General features: G+C 40.7%; 1 long non-coding RNA gene across 3 annotated transcripts in view; it reads right to left on the reverse strand.

Moving 5' to 3' along the window:
* Positions 1-8,502, reverse strand: part of LOC116230751 (uncharacterized) — a 43,445-nt gene extending 34,943 nt beyond the window's left edge. The window contains exon 1 of one of the 3 annotated variants that reach the window (XR_004167302.2): positions 8,071-8,502. This is a non-coding gene — a long non-coding RNA (uncharacterized LOC116230751). The remainder of the gene's footprint in view (positions 1-8,070) is intronic. The other 2 variants (XR_004167303.2, XR_004167301.2) reach the window with 2 other exon arrangements.
* Positions 8,503-11,062: the final 2,560 nt, after the last annotated feature.

Genomic DNA, 11,062 nt, shown 5'->3' on the forward strand with positions numbered 1-11,062 from the left:
CTTCAGCCAGCTTAAACTTCACACCTAACTGTTACGGGTTTGATGTCAAGTGAGGTGATTTGTACTTCCAGTTGGTACTGACAAGGAAGTCAGAACAGGTTGGAATCAAAGTATTTGAAGTGTACTAAGGACAAGATAAGTATAGCCATCTATATTGCTATATAAAAAGATGGGAATTTTGAGAAATACATACATCCATCTGGTTCTGACGATCCATTTATTTTGCTGTGCCCTCAGTTTGCTCCACACAGTTTTGCAGGATTTTCTTCATCTGGTAATGAATGACCCATCTGTTGACACCAGACTAGAGAAAAGTATTGCTCTCTTTGGCCTTTAAAATCCGCTTCTTTAAATGTCCACTTGTGCTCTCCTTATGCTTGCAGGCAGTTGTTGTGGTCTCAAGAACTAATTATGAATAGGAGACAGGCAATTGATCTATCTTCTGAGAACAGTCTTAATTTCATCAGCACAATCAGGACACTAGAATGTTTTGCAAGGAGCCAGTTGAATGGCAAATAGCTGGTACAAAGCCACTGCAGACAGTATTGAAGCAAAAGTAGACAAGAATAAAAGACTAACACTTCTGAGAACACGGGGGGGAATGTATTTGCATAGATTGTATTTGCTGCACCTACTATGTTATGTTAGCTTGGGTCTTAAGTCAATATTCCAGCTTACATTTTTTTTTTAGATGAGCACCAAGTCCATGAGCATACGCTCCTGTTGTGAGTGTGCCTGAGGAAGGGCAGGCAGGGAGGTGCCAGGGAGGGAAGGAAGCACATGCCTAAACTTTTGGAAGCCTTATGGACATAGAGTCCTTGATCCTGAACTGAGACAAAAGTAACTACATCTCTATATTTACATACATATACACACACATACATACATTGAAACGAATACTTGCCAGGACTGGGAACCAAAAAAATCCATTTTTGACTAGCAATTATTTCTATAATAGTATAGCGATATTTTAAATTCTTTCTTGCTATAATAGAGTGACTGAGTTACTGGCCCACCATTTTCTACTATCTGAGCATCTCCAAATATACTGCTATGCACACACAAGCATAAACAGAGATTATGTCAATGTCTTATTTAAATAAACTTGAATATAAGAACTCAAGAAAAATAATTTACGATTCCACATTCCTCTAATCATAAGTACTTACAGACCCTTTCTCTAGCTTACTTTTAGAACAGAAATTCTTAGAGATATTTTAATGACGTTCATTCTTACTTTTTGTCTTCAGTTCTTCCTTCTTGCTTTCAAGAAAACAAATGATAGAAAAGTACAATTAAGTGTTTAGTTCTTTGCTTAGATGCCTCTGCTTTCAAGTTGTTCTACTGCAGGATTTCTTTTATTCCACAATGCTACAGTTTGCCAGGCTTCCATGTTTGCCCCAGATAATTCCCAACTACAGTGAACATGTGCTGAAAAATCTTAGTTATATATAACATAAAAATCAAATTACAGCTTCAGAAATACACGTAAGCACACTGCTTTCATGGCCTGGGCACTTTGCAGCCAGGATGCTGGGTTTTATCCAACCTGAACTTGGGTCACTGCATCACTGCAATCCTAACGGGCTGGAGAAGGGCTGAGCTCAGAATGTCTGCTGGAAACCTAAACTGCTCCACTTAAGACCCTCCCTGAAATACTCCCATTCAAGTAAAAAAAGCAATCACAGAAACTTGCAGACCAGAAAATCTCAAGATCACAATCACTCAAGGAGCTAGGGCTTACTGATCACTTACATTCATAACATATCTAAGTATGTTGTAAGTCGAACAAAAAGATAATATATACTGTACCCAGCTCCTCCAGTAGCAGCCAACCAGTGAGTGCAAGGAGCACTGTGTGCATTCATGAACTGAACACACCTGTAAAACCTTTGAGACTCAATTGTAGTGTTACCAGTGGGAGACAAAGTTGTCTTCAGGGTGCCCTCCGCATCCTACTTGGGCTCACTTTTCCTACGGCTCAAACACAACCACAGCAAAGATTGCAGTAATACAAAACTAAGGCTCACAATACTGCCCACAATGTAATTTGCAGCAGCAGTCATTTATTTTTACTATTAGAGACCCTTTATTTCATACTCACATCTGGAAGAAAAAAATATTTCCATATTCACGCTCAAAAGTGGCTCAAACAAAAAGTCTGTCCTTCCATGTAGCAGTCCCAAAAGGCATACAATTCATTTTGCTGCTGTCTGTAGCGTGCCATTTTGTCAGCTCTACAGACAGCTGAACCTTTTGCAGCCTTTAAAACAACTTTGGTTGCTATGGCTACGAGCTCTTCAAAATACCTCTACCAGATTAAAAATGAGAAAGAAAGAAAAGAAAACAAAACAAAACAAAAATACACATAAGGTCTGATGATACTACCCAACTCTACCTGATTCTTGGCTGATATCACCAAAAAAAAAAAAAATCACTGTAGATTTAGAACAGTGGGAGCTAAAGTGTGGTATAAGTCAACAGAAAAGTGCTGAAAGAACATTTCCTCTGTACTTTGCAGCTTTGTGTTGTTATATTACTCTATCTGAAAAAGTGATTGGAACACAAAAATGTTGATGCTCAAAATTGCTATTTGTAGCAGATTCCTTTTCTTTTTTAATATCTTTAATATTATTCGCCTCTTCAGATTGTACACAGTTCTTTAACATTAGTGAGAACAATGCAAGCAACATCATCTAAAGTGCAAGTGGCATCCCCCAGGGGCCCATATTGGGATTAGTGCTCTTCAACATCTTTATCAATGCCATAGACAGTGGGATCAAGCGTAACCCTTAGCAGGTTTTCTGATGATACCAAGCTGAGTGGTGCAGTTGATACAGTAGAAGAGAAGGATGCTATCCAGAGGGACCTGGACATGCCCAGAAAGCAGGTCCATCAGAATCTAATGAGCTACAATAAGGAAGGTCAAGGTAATCTCAGATACAACTACAAACTGGGTGAAGAACTCATAGAGAGCAGTCCTGCAGAGAAAGACTCGGGGGTCTTGATGGACCAAAAGCTGGACATGACCCAGCAATGTGCACTTGCAGCCCAGAAGGCCAACTGCATTCTGGGCTGCATCAAAAGAGAGGTAGCCAGGAAGGTATTGCTCCTCTCTACTCTGTCCTTGTGAGGCCCCATCTGGAGTACTGTATCCCAGTACAGTAAGGATGTGGAGCTGCTGAAGCAGGTCCAGAGGTGTCCATGGAGATGATCAGAGGGCTGGAGAACATTTCCTGTGAAGAAAGGCTGAGGGTGCTGGGCTTGTTTAGCTCGGAGAAGAGAAGGCTCTGGGAAGGCCTCATTGCAGCCTTCCAGTACTCGAAGGGAGCTTACAAGTTTTTACACAGTCTGTTAGTAATAGGACAGGGGAAAATGATTTTAAATTAAAAAGGGGGAAATTTAAATTAGATGTTAGGAGGAAATTTTTTACCCAGAGGTTGGTGAGGTGCTGGCCAGAGAAGCTGTAGTGCCCCATCCCTGGAGGCGCTCAAGTCCAGGCTGGATAGGGCTCTGGGCAGCCTGAGCTGGTGGGGGGCAGCCCTGCCCATGGCAGGGGTTGGGGCTGGGTGGGCCTGTAAGTTCCTTTCCATTCTAAGCCATTATATGATTCTATGATCTTTCGAAGGTATGTAAAAGTTGACATCTTTTTGCATCTTTTTAATCATTATAAATTAAACTATTTTAGAATGTTAGATTAAAGATGATACTTAGTACAAAGATTATGCAAGAAGTGCAGATATGAGATCAGCCAAGGGCTTTTATCCCTCATCAACTCTTGATTAAGGTGAATGCCAGGAAGTCCACAGAAAGCAGTGACTTCATAAGATGATAGCCAAAAGCTAGACCCTCAAATAGTAAGTATCTGCATAATTCCTTCAAAACACATAACAGTCTAGCTGAAGTTTTGGCCCTGAAAGCATTGCCCCAGCAATCTTTATATTAAGACCTGCAGCAGTGAATTGTGGCATCAAGTTAATTAAAGGTGATAGAATTTAATGTGTTATCATGTACAAATAAAAAATCTCAGTATCTTCCAGATAAAGATTTTTCACATGCTTTGAACCATTAAAACAAGGACATCCAGTGGTTCTAAGGACAATAATAGCATACATTATTGAGGGATATTTAAAAAGGTGTATATGTTATTAATACTTGTTTAAAACATGCAAGTAAACTTAAGTGCTATTTTCTTTCTACTCAAAACTTAATATTCAGATGAAAAACTACCAAATGGGATTATTATGTTTCTAATATTTGTAATGAACAAACAACTCTAATTCAAACAACCAACACAGAAGATTGTTTTTATGTGTTATTACTCTGAGTTACATTATGCAGTTAAAAATACCCCATATGTAAAGGAATCTATTCCTTTGAACACAGAAAATAGGCAGTTATAAAAATTCAAACATCAAAATATTCCTTCGTGTTACATAAGAAGACTTGAGAAACCAGCAGAGCAAAAAAAAAAAGTGTACTTTATTAAATGTGAACTCAAGGAGGCTTTTTTTCTTAGCGTAAAACCAGCCAGCATTCCTTCACCCATCAACTATTTTGAACATACACTGAAAATCAAGGGTTGGCAATGAAGATAAACATGTCATTTTTCTACAGAGGAGACATTACAAAGAAGTTGTTCTTACATGGTAAATAATAGAAACTCACAGAAGAGTAGGATGAAATAATGCAGCTCTTCCAGTACTTTGCTGCATGGCTGAATACAGACAAATCTGCCAATCTTATTTCCAACTTCTGAAGAAAACGCAATGGCTCAGCTGTGAAAAATTTTGTGGACTATCAAATAATTGGAAGGAAAAAAAAAACAACGAAGACTGATAATTATCTGTTTTACCTAACATAGTAATTATAACCTGATATGCTGTTTTATCCCCTCACAATTACTTGATCCTGTGCAAATGTTTTCAATATATTGATATTACAATTAAAAACAAGTAGAAGAAGCGTGATTTACCAACACACCTCTTTTAGAAGTCCTGTTTATTAGTATGCCATTTTCAAATTTAGTGTAAATGTATATTAAGCTAGGAAGAGAGTCATTACCATGTTAATATCTATTAATCATTGTAATTATGAAAAAACAATTAGATACATGTTGCATTACCTTTATGAATATCCCCATGATGCATCCCTAGTTTACAACTATTGACTTCTCCAGGAGATCAGCAAAAATAAACCAAATAAAATAAGACTTCTCATCTGTAGTTTGGTTTCCAAATTATATTCAACACCTAGCATGTATATCTTCTGTTAATGCTGGTCTATATTTGTGCCGTTTATTTTCATGTCCCATCACCAAAACCTTTTTTCCTTGAGCTTGTTTTTTTAAGTGTTAAAGATGATGTCTCAACTAGATGGAGAGCCAGCTCCAGGCACAAGAGATGTACCGGCAGAACCAGGAGTTACTAGGGTAGCAAAGAACAGATCCAGACCTCTTTTATGCCAAACAACAGAAACTTTTGTAGAGCACTGAATTCAGGCCATGCAGCACGCACGCAAATACTGAACAACTGAGTCAAACAGTTTTTAATGACAGTAAGTCTTCATGTAAGTGTTCTTCAAGGTAATGTGACATTCATTTCAAAACTGACTCGTTTTTATCTATTTCAACTCTGTGGCTATTTGTTATTCTAGTTGTCACACTGCTGCAGCACTCTAGTCACAGGCCATAACCTCAGTGACTAAGGACTGAACAAACAGGACAGAAAGCTGCCAGGTGTCCAAGAGAAAATGAGTTTACCTTTAGTCACAGCTAAATAGAGTGGATTGCTGAATGTTTGGAAGAGAGCAACAAAGAGAGAAAACCAAGTTTTAATCTGCTTCTCTGTCTTAGAATCTGGAACTGACTTTGTTTTCTGACAAAATTATCCAAAGACAGTGCATGCAGATAAAGACATAAAATATTTATCCAAACCTCATAGAAAGCTAAAGGAATTGACTTGCTCCTACCCCACTCCCCCCCACCAAAAAAAATGAAAAAAAAAAAAAAGAGAATAATGAGAGAAGCTCAGAGAGGATAGAGTCCCTGAGGAAGGGCAAGAATTCAGTAAGAAAAGCCTGGTTAAATGTGAGGCAGGTGTCTGATAATTTGAAAAAGATAAGTGTACTGATGTGGATCTGAGATTCAGCTGCAGTCATCAAAGGCTTTAGTGAGAGAAATTTTAGAGATATGTCAAGGATGGAGGATGGATTGTAGCCATGATGAAATCAGAGGAGAGTTTAGAATACCAATAAGGTTAGAATGGAATGCCTTAAAAGAAATTAGAAGGGTGGGGGGAGGGAGGGGTCATGGGTGGGTTTCCTATGTGTAGGAAACAGAAACTGAGTGCAAGAAAGGCATCCGAAGACACTAGAAGATTACATGGAAACAAAATAGAGAAAAGCAAATGAGATGTTTATATTAGTGACAGGAGGAAAGGAAGGGTTAGTGGCAAGAGATAGAAATCAAAGCCAAGAGAGTGTGTATAGTGTCTTTTATCATAGAGTCATAGAATCCTTAGAGTTGGAACAGACCTTTAAAAGTCATCTAGTCCAACTCCTCTGCAATGAACAGGGACATCTACATCTACATCAGATTCCCCAGCACCTTGCCTTGAAAGTCACTAGGGACAGGGCATCCACCACATCTCTGGGCAATGTTCCATTGCCTTATCACCTTTACTGTAAAAAACTTTTTCCTTATATCTAGCCTAAATCCATCCTTTTTAAGCTTGAAACCATTTCCCTTTGTCTTATCACAGTAGACCCTGATAAAGACTCTATCACCTTTGTTCCTGTATCTCCCATTTAGATACTGAAATGCCACTATTCTGAGGTCACCTCAGAGCCTTCTCTTCTCCAGGCTGAGCAGCCCCAGCTCTTTCAGCCTGTCCTTGTAGGAGAAGTGTTTCACCCCTTGGATAATTTTTATGGCCCTACACTGAATTCAATCCAATGGCTCTATGTCTCTCCTGTACCACATCTGGACACAGTACCCCAGGTCAGGTCTCACCAGTGCAGAGTAGAGAGGAAGGATCACCTCCTTCACCCTGTTGGCCACATTACTTTTGATGCAGCCCAGCATACAGTTGGCTTTCTGGGCTGACTCATGTTCACCTTCCCATCCACCAGTACTCCCAGGTCTTTTTCAGCAGGGCTGTGCTCAATCCTTTCATCCCCCAGTTTGTATTGCTAGTGGATGTTGCCTCAACCCAGGTGCAAGACCTTGCACTTGAATTTGTTGAAGCTCGTGAGGCCAAGTGTTCAAGCCTGTCTAGATCCATTTTGGTGGCAGCCCATCCCACTGGTGTGTTGACCACACCCCACAGCTTGGTGTCATCAGAAACTTGCTGGTACACTCAACCCCACTGTCAATGTCATTGACAAAGATATAAAAGAATATCAGTTCCCAGCAATGTGTGACACCACTTGTCTCTGATCTCCAGTAAGACATCGAGCCATTGACCACCAAACTCTGGACTCAGTCCTGCAGCCAGTTCTTCATCCAGACTTTTCCTCAAGGAAACGACTAAAACCCTGTGTAGAGAGGGATGTGGAAGCAGGAGAAGCAATATGGAAGCAGGAGAACAGTCACACTAAAGAGATGAATCTTTAGTATCGTAATTTTCCAAGTAGAACTATCCACAGAAGAAACACACTTGACTAACTGAAACAGAAATTAGGTTCACGTTAAGCGTTGCCATTTCATACCGTGGCCACTGAGCATGGAACAACTGAACAACAAATTGTGCCTGTGCGTGACAACTGCAGGCACTTTCACAGACACAATCCCAAGTGAATTTTTCATGTCTATAACCCGCCTGTGTTTAGAAACGAGTTTCTAAACAAACTGCCTAGTATGCCAGCGCCTAGGCAGCATCTGGGTCTCCACAGTTTTTGTGGCCTTAGCCTTCCACCAGGGCGCAGCCATGGCCCACCAGCAGGCACATAACACTACTCGATAGCCTTCATGAGCTGTGCCTCATCAGCCCCGCCCTGCTGCCGTAGTGCTGGCTCTGCCCTCGCCCCGTTGCCGGGTCGTTAACGGGAGCCCGCGCACTTCTCACTCACTTGACGGTGATAACAACCGTCCTCGCCGTGTAGTCCCGTGTATGAGTGGCTTATAGTTTCTCCTCGTTAAATCAGCCCAGGTGATTCTCACACACCGAACTCCTCCTCTCCGTCTACCCGAGGCTTTTTCTAGGCGAGGCGGTGGATGCAGAGCCGTTGCCCTGGCAACGTCCCCGCCGCGTCAGCCGTTCTCGCGAGAGCTGCCCGGCCGAGAGCTGCCCGGCCGCTCTTTATAGCGGGGATCCCTGGATGAGGGAAGCGAGCGAGATCCTGCTGTACCTCACGGTCAGTCGCCGCGCTTCTGGCTGGAACGGCTCCGAAGCAGTGAACCTCGGCGATCAAGACATTTGCACTTCTCTGTGATTTCTGAAGGATGTATAACTGCCTAATGCATCTAAAAGAACGTATAATTTATGTTTAAAGATATAATTAGCCCAATCATCTTGTCTGTGTATTCGGAGACAAACAAACAAAAAAATTAAGCTAACCTTTCCTCCACTCTTCTATTTTGGACACTGGCAGTCAAATGACAAGTTCAGGTGCTGAGTTAGTGGTAAACTGTAATCATGCCGATCACCCATGAAGCAGGAAGGAAAGGTGGACAGGAAAATAGGATTTGACTGAGCAAGTCACCCAAAGTGCCTTTTGTAACCGGCGTGCAGAAACTGGGTGTGATTCACTTCATCCCAAAGGAGAAGGCTGAAACAAGTCAGATGCCCCTGTCTCACCATAGAGTTTGATGGGAGATGAAGGGGAATACCTTTGATTTAGTTAACTGCATTCCTGAAGTATAGTTAGGTGAGCTGAATCTTGTCAGATGTGCCTATAGTGCTGCCTTCTCATTCTGGGAAGAAGGGTGTGAAAGTAGCATAAATTGTTTCATTAACAGTGAAAAAATGATGTTCTCCACGTGCTATATTTTTAAATATAAATGAGATCCTCTAAACAAAGCAAACATTCTTAATGCATTCTTTAAAGGGGTATGACTTGCCTTCAGTGACTGGTTACCAAAATGCAGCATTTACTTTTGGGTCAGAAGTACTGCAGAAATGATCTACCCTACTGACAGCTAAAAGCTATTAAGTAGAACTTGAACAAAGTTTGAACAAAAACTAAATTTTTTATTTTAAAAGCCCTTTGTCTACATAATAGGTGTATGCAATGAAAGGAGAATAGACCAAAGCAGGGTGCTGCTGGCAGATTGCTGGATGCAATCAAAGGAAAATTGCTTAGAAAAACATTGAACAATGAGGAGGGTCAGGGTAACACACAAGCACTCTCTCCCAGCTAGGGATTTCTATAAAAATACACTGTGCAACAAGAACCAGAGTAACAGGGACCAAAGTAATAAGAAAATTAAGTTAAAGCAAAGGAAAGCAGTGAATTTGAGCAGTAATTGGAAAGGCTTTCTTTTCACAGTTACAGGCTGCTGGAAAGTATATCATTCATTATCAGTGCAGCGGTTCTCACAGCTTCTCTCACAGTAAGAAGGCAAAAAAAAGGCTGTCACATCATTGCTACTGATCTGTAGTGATCACGGACACTTGTTTATATGTCATTCATAAAAACTGTACTCTGCCTCAACGAAGTAAACAGCCAGCAGAAATAGTTAAAGAAAACTCTGCTTTCTGTTTAAAATGCCTACGGAAAGGTTCTAACCTCTTCTTACCTCTTTTTAATGTACTTTTAGGGATGCATGCAGCTCTTTACAAAAGTTGTTCAGTTTTTGACTGAAGTAAACATAAAGTTCATAACTTGACCACTGGCATATTATTTATGAAAACCTTCACTGTTTTTCTTCCTTCAAACTAGCAATGTTAGAGGACATAGAAAATAGCAATTGTGATCCATACTTAGATCTATAAGGCAGTAGAAGGGCCAGAGCAAAATTTGATATCGAATCACCATATCTGCAAAATATTGTACTACCTCTGTTTCTGGTACAAAATTCATCCGGTGTGCTGGTGGGTTTTTTTGGTTTTGTTTTTCTCCAGAAACACTAAGAATGGTGTTCTTATCATTTTACTGTCAGATCAAATGATTCTCATCTCTTTTGACCTTTTTGACTGTCCATCAGATCCTACTGTTCTCTAGCAACACCCATAGCAACTAGCCCTTGGACTGCTTTCCGTTTGTCGTAACAGTATCCTCATCTGTGTAAGAGGGGTGAAATCATGGGATGTATTTATGGATAACTGCCTGGAACTGAGCTATAACTGAACTTTTCATTGGGGATGCAGTCATCATAGGATACGTGCACCCTGGCAGAAATTTATGTACAACTTTGCTCCACTGATATCAATAATGTGGTTGGAAATGGGTGCTCATAAATTTATGGAGGAAAATGTCCAGCTTTCAAAATGTACAGACAGGATATGCAAGTCCATTTGCTGTGTGCATAAATTCTGCTGTGAATGCTGATGTCCCAAAGGCAGACACAAAGGTACTCTTTACAATCTTGGCTTCTTTCAGAGAACACTAGATGGAGTTTTTGATGACCGTATGGTGTTGGGCACATCACATTTCTAGAGAGAGGAATATATGAGCAGCCACATTGGTGGTGTCAGTTCACGTCTAACAATATGTAGGAATTTGCATAACTCATCACAGCAATTATCACAGCAGGCTTTTTAGTACCAAACTGCTACGCCACAACTGGACAGAGAAATAGTGGAGCCAGCTTCCATACAGAGATGACCAGATGCTTCCTGACTATGATGGGATGACTGGGTACCTTACATTAATCTTACTAGATGTACCTCTCCCTTTTCTTGAAACTCTGTGGATCACTGAGTGATGAGATGTGTCAGACTCCCCTGTGAGGGCAGGGGCTGCACTGAAGTAAACCCAATTTGGAAGGTCTGGCTTCAGATCTGTCATGTGACACTCTAGATGTGACCTTTGCCATTCACTGCTGGCTTGCCATTTGCTGCTGGCTCCAATATCAACACAAAATAATTTTATAGCTACTCTAGGATTTACTGTCACATTT

The sequence above is a fragment of the Phasianus colchicus genome, chromosome 1, assembly GCF_987193195.1.
Source record: "Phasianus colchicus chromosome 1, bPhaCol1.hap1.1, whole genome shotgun sequence".
NCBI classification, from domain to species: Eukaryota; Metazoa; Chordata; class Aves; order Galliformes; family Phasianidae; genus Phasianus; species Phasianus colchicus.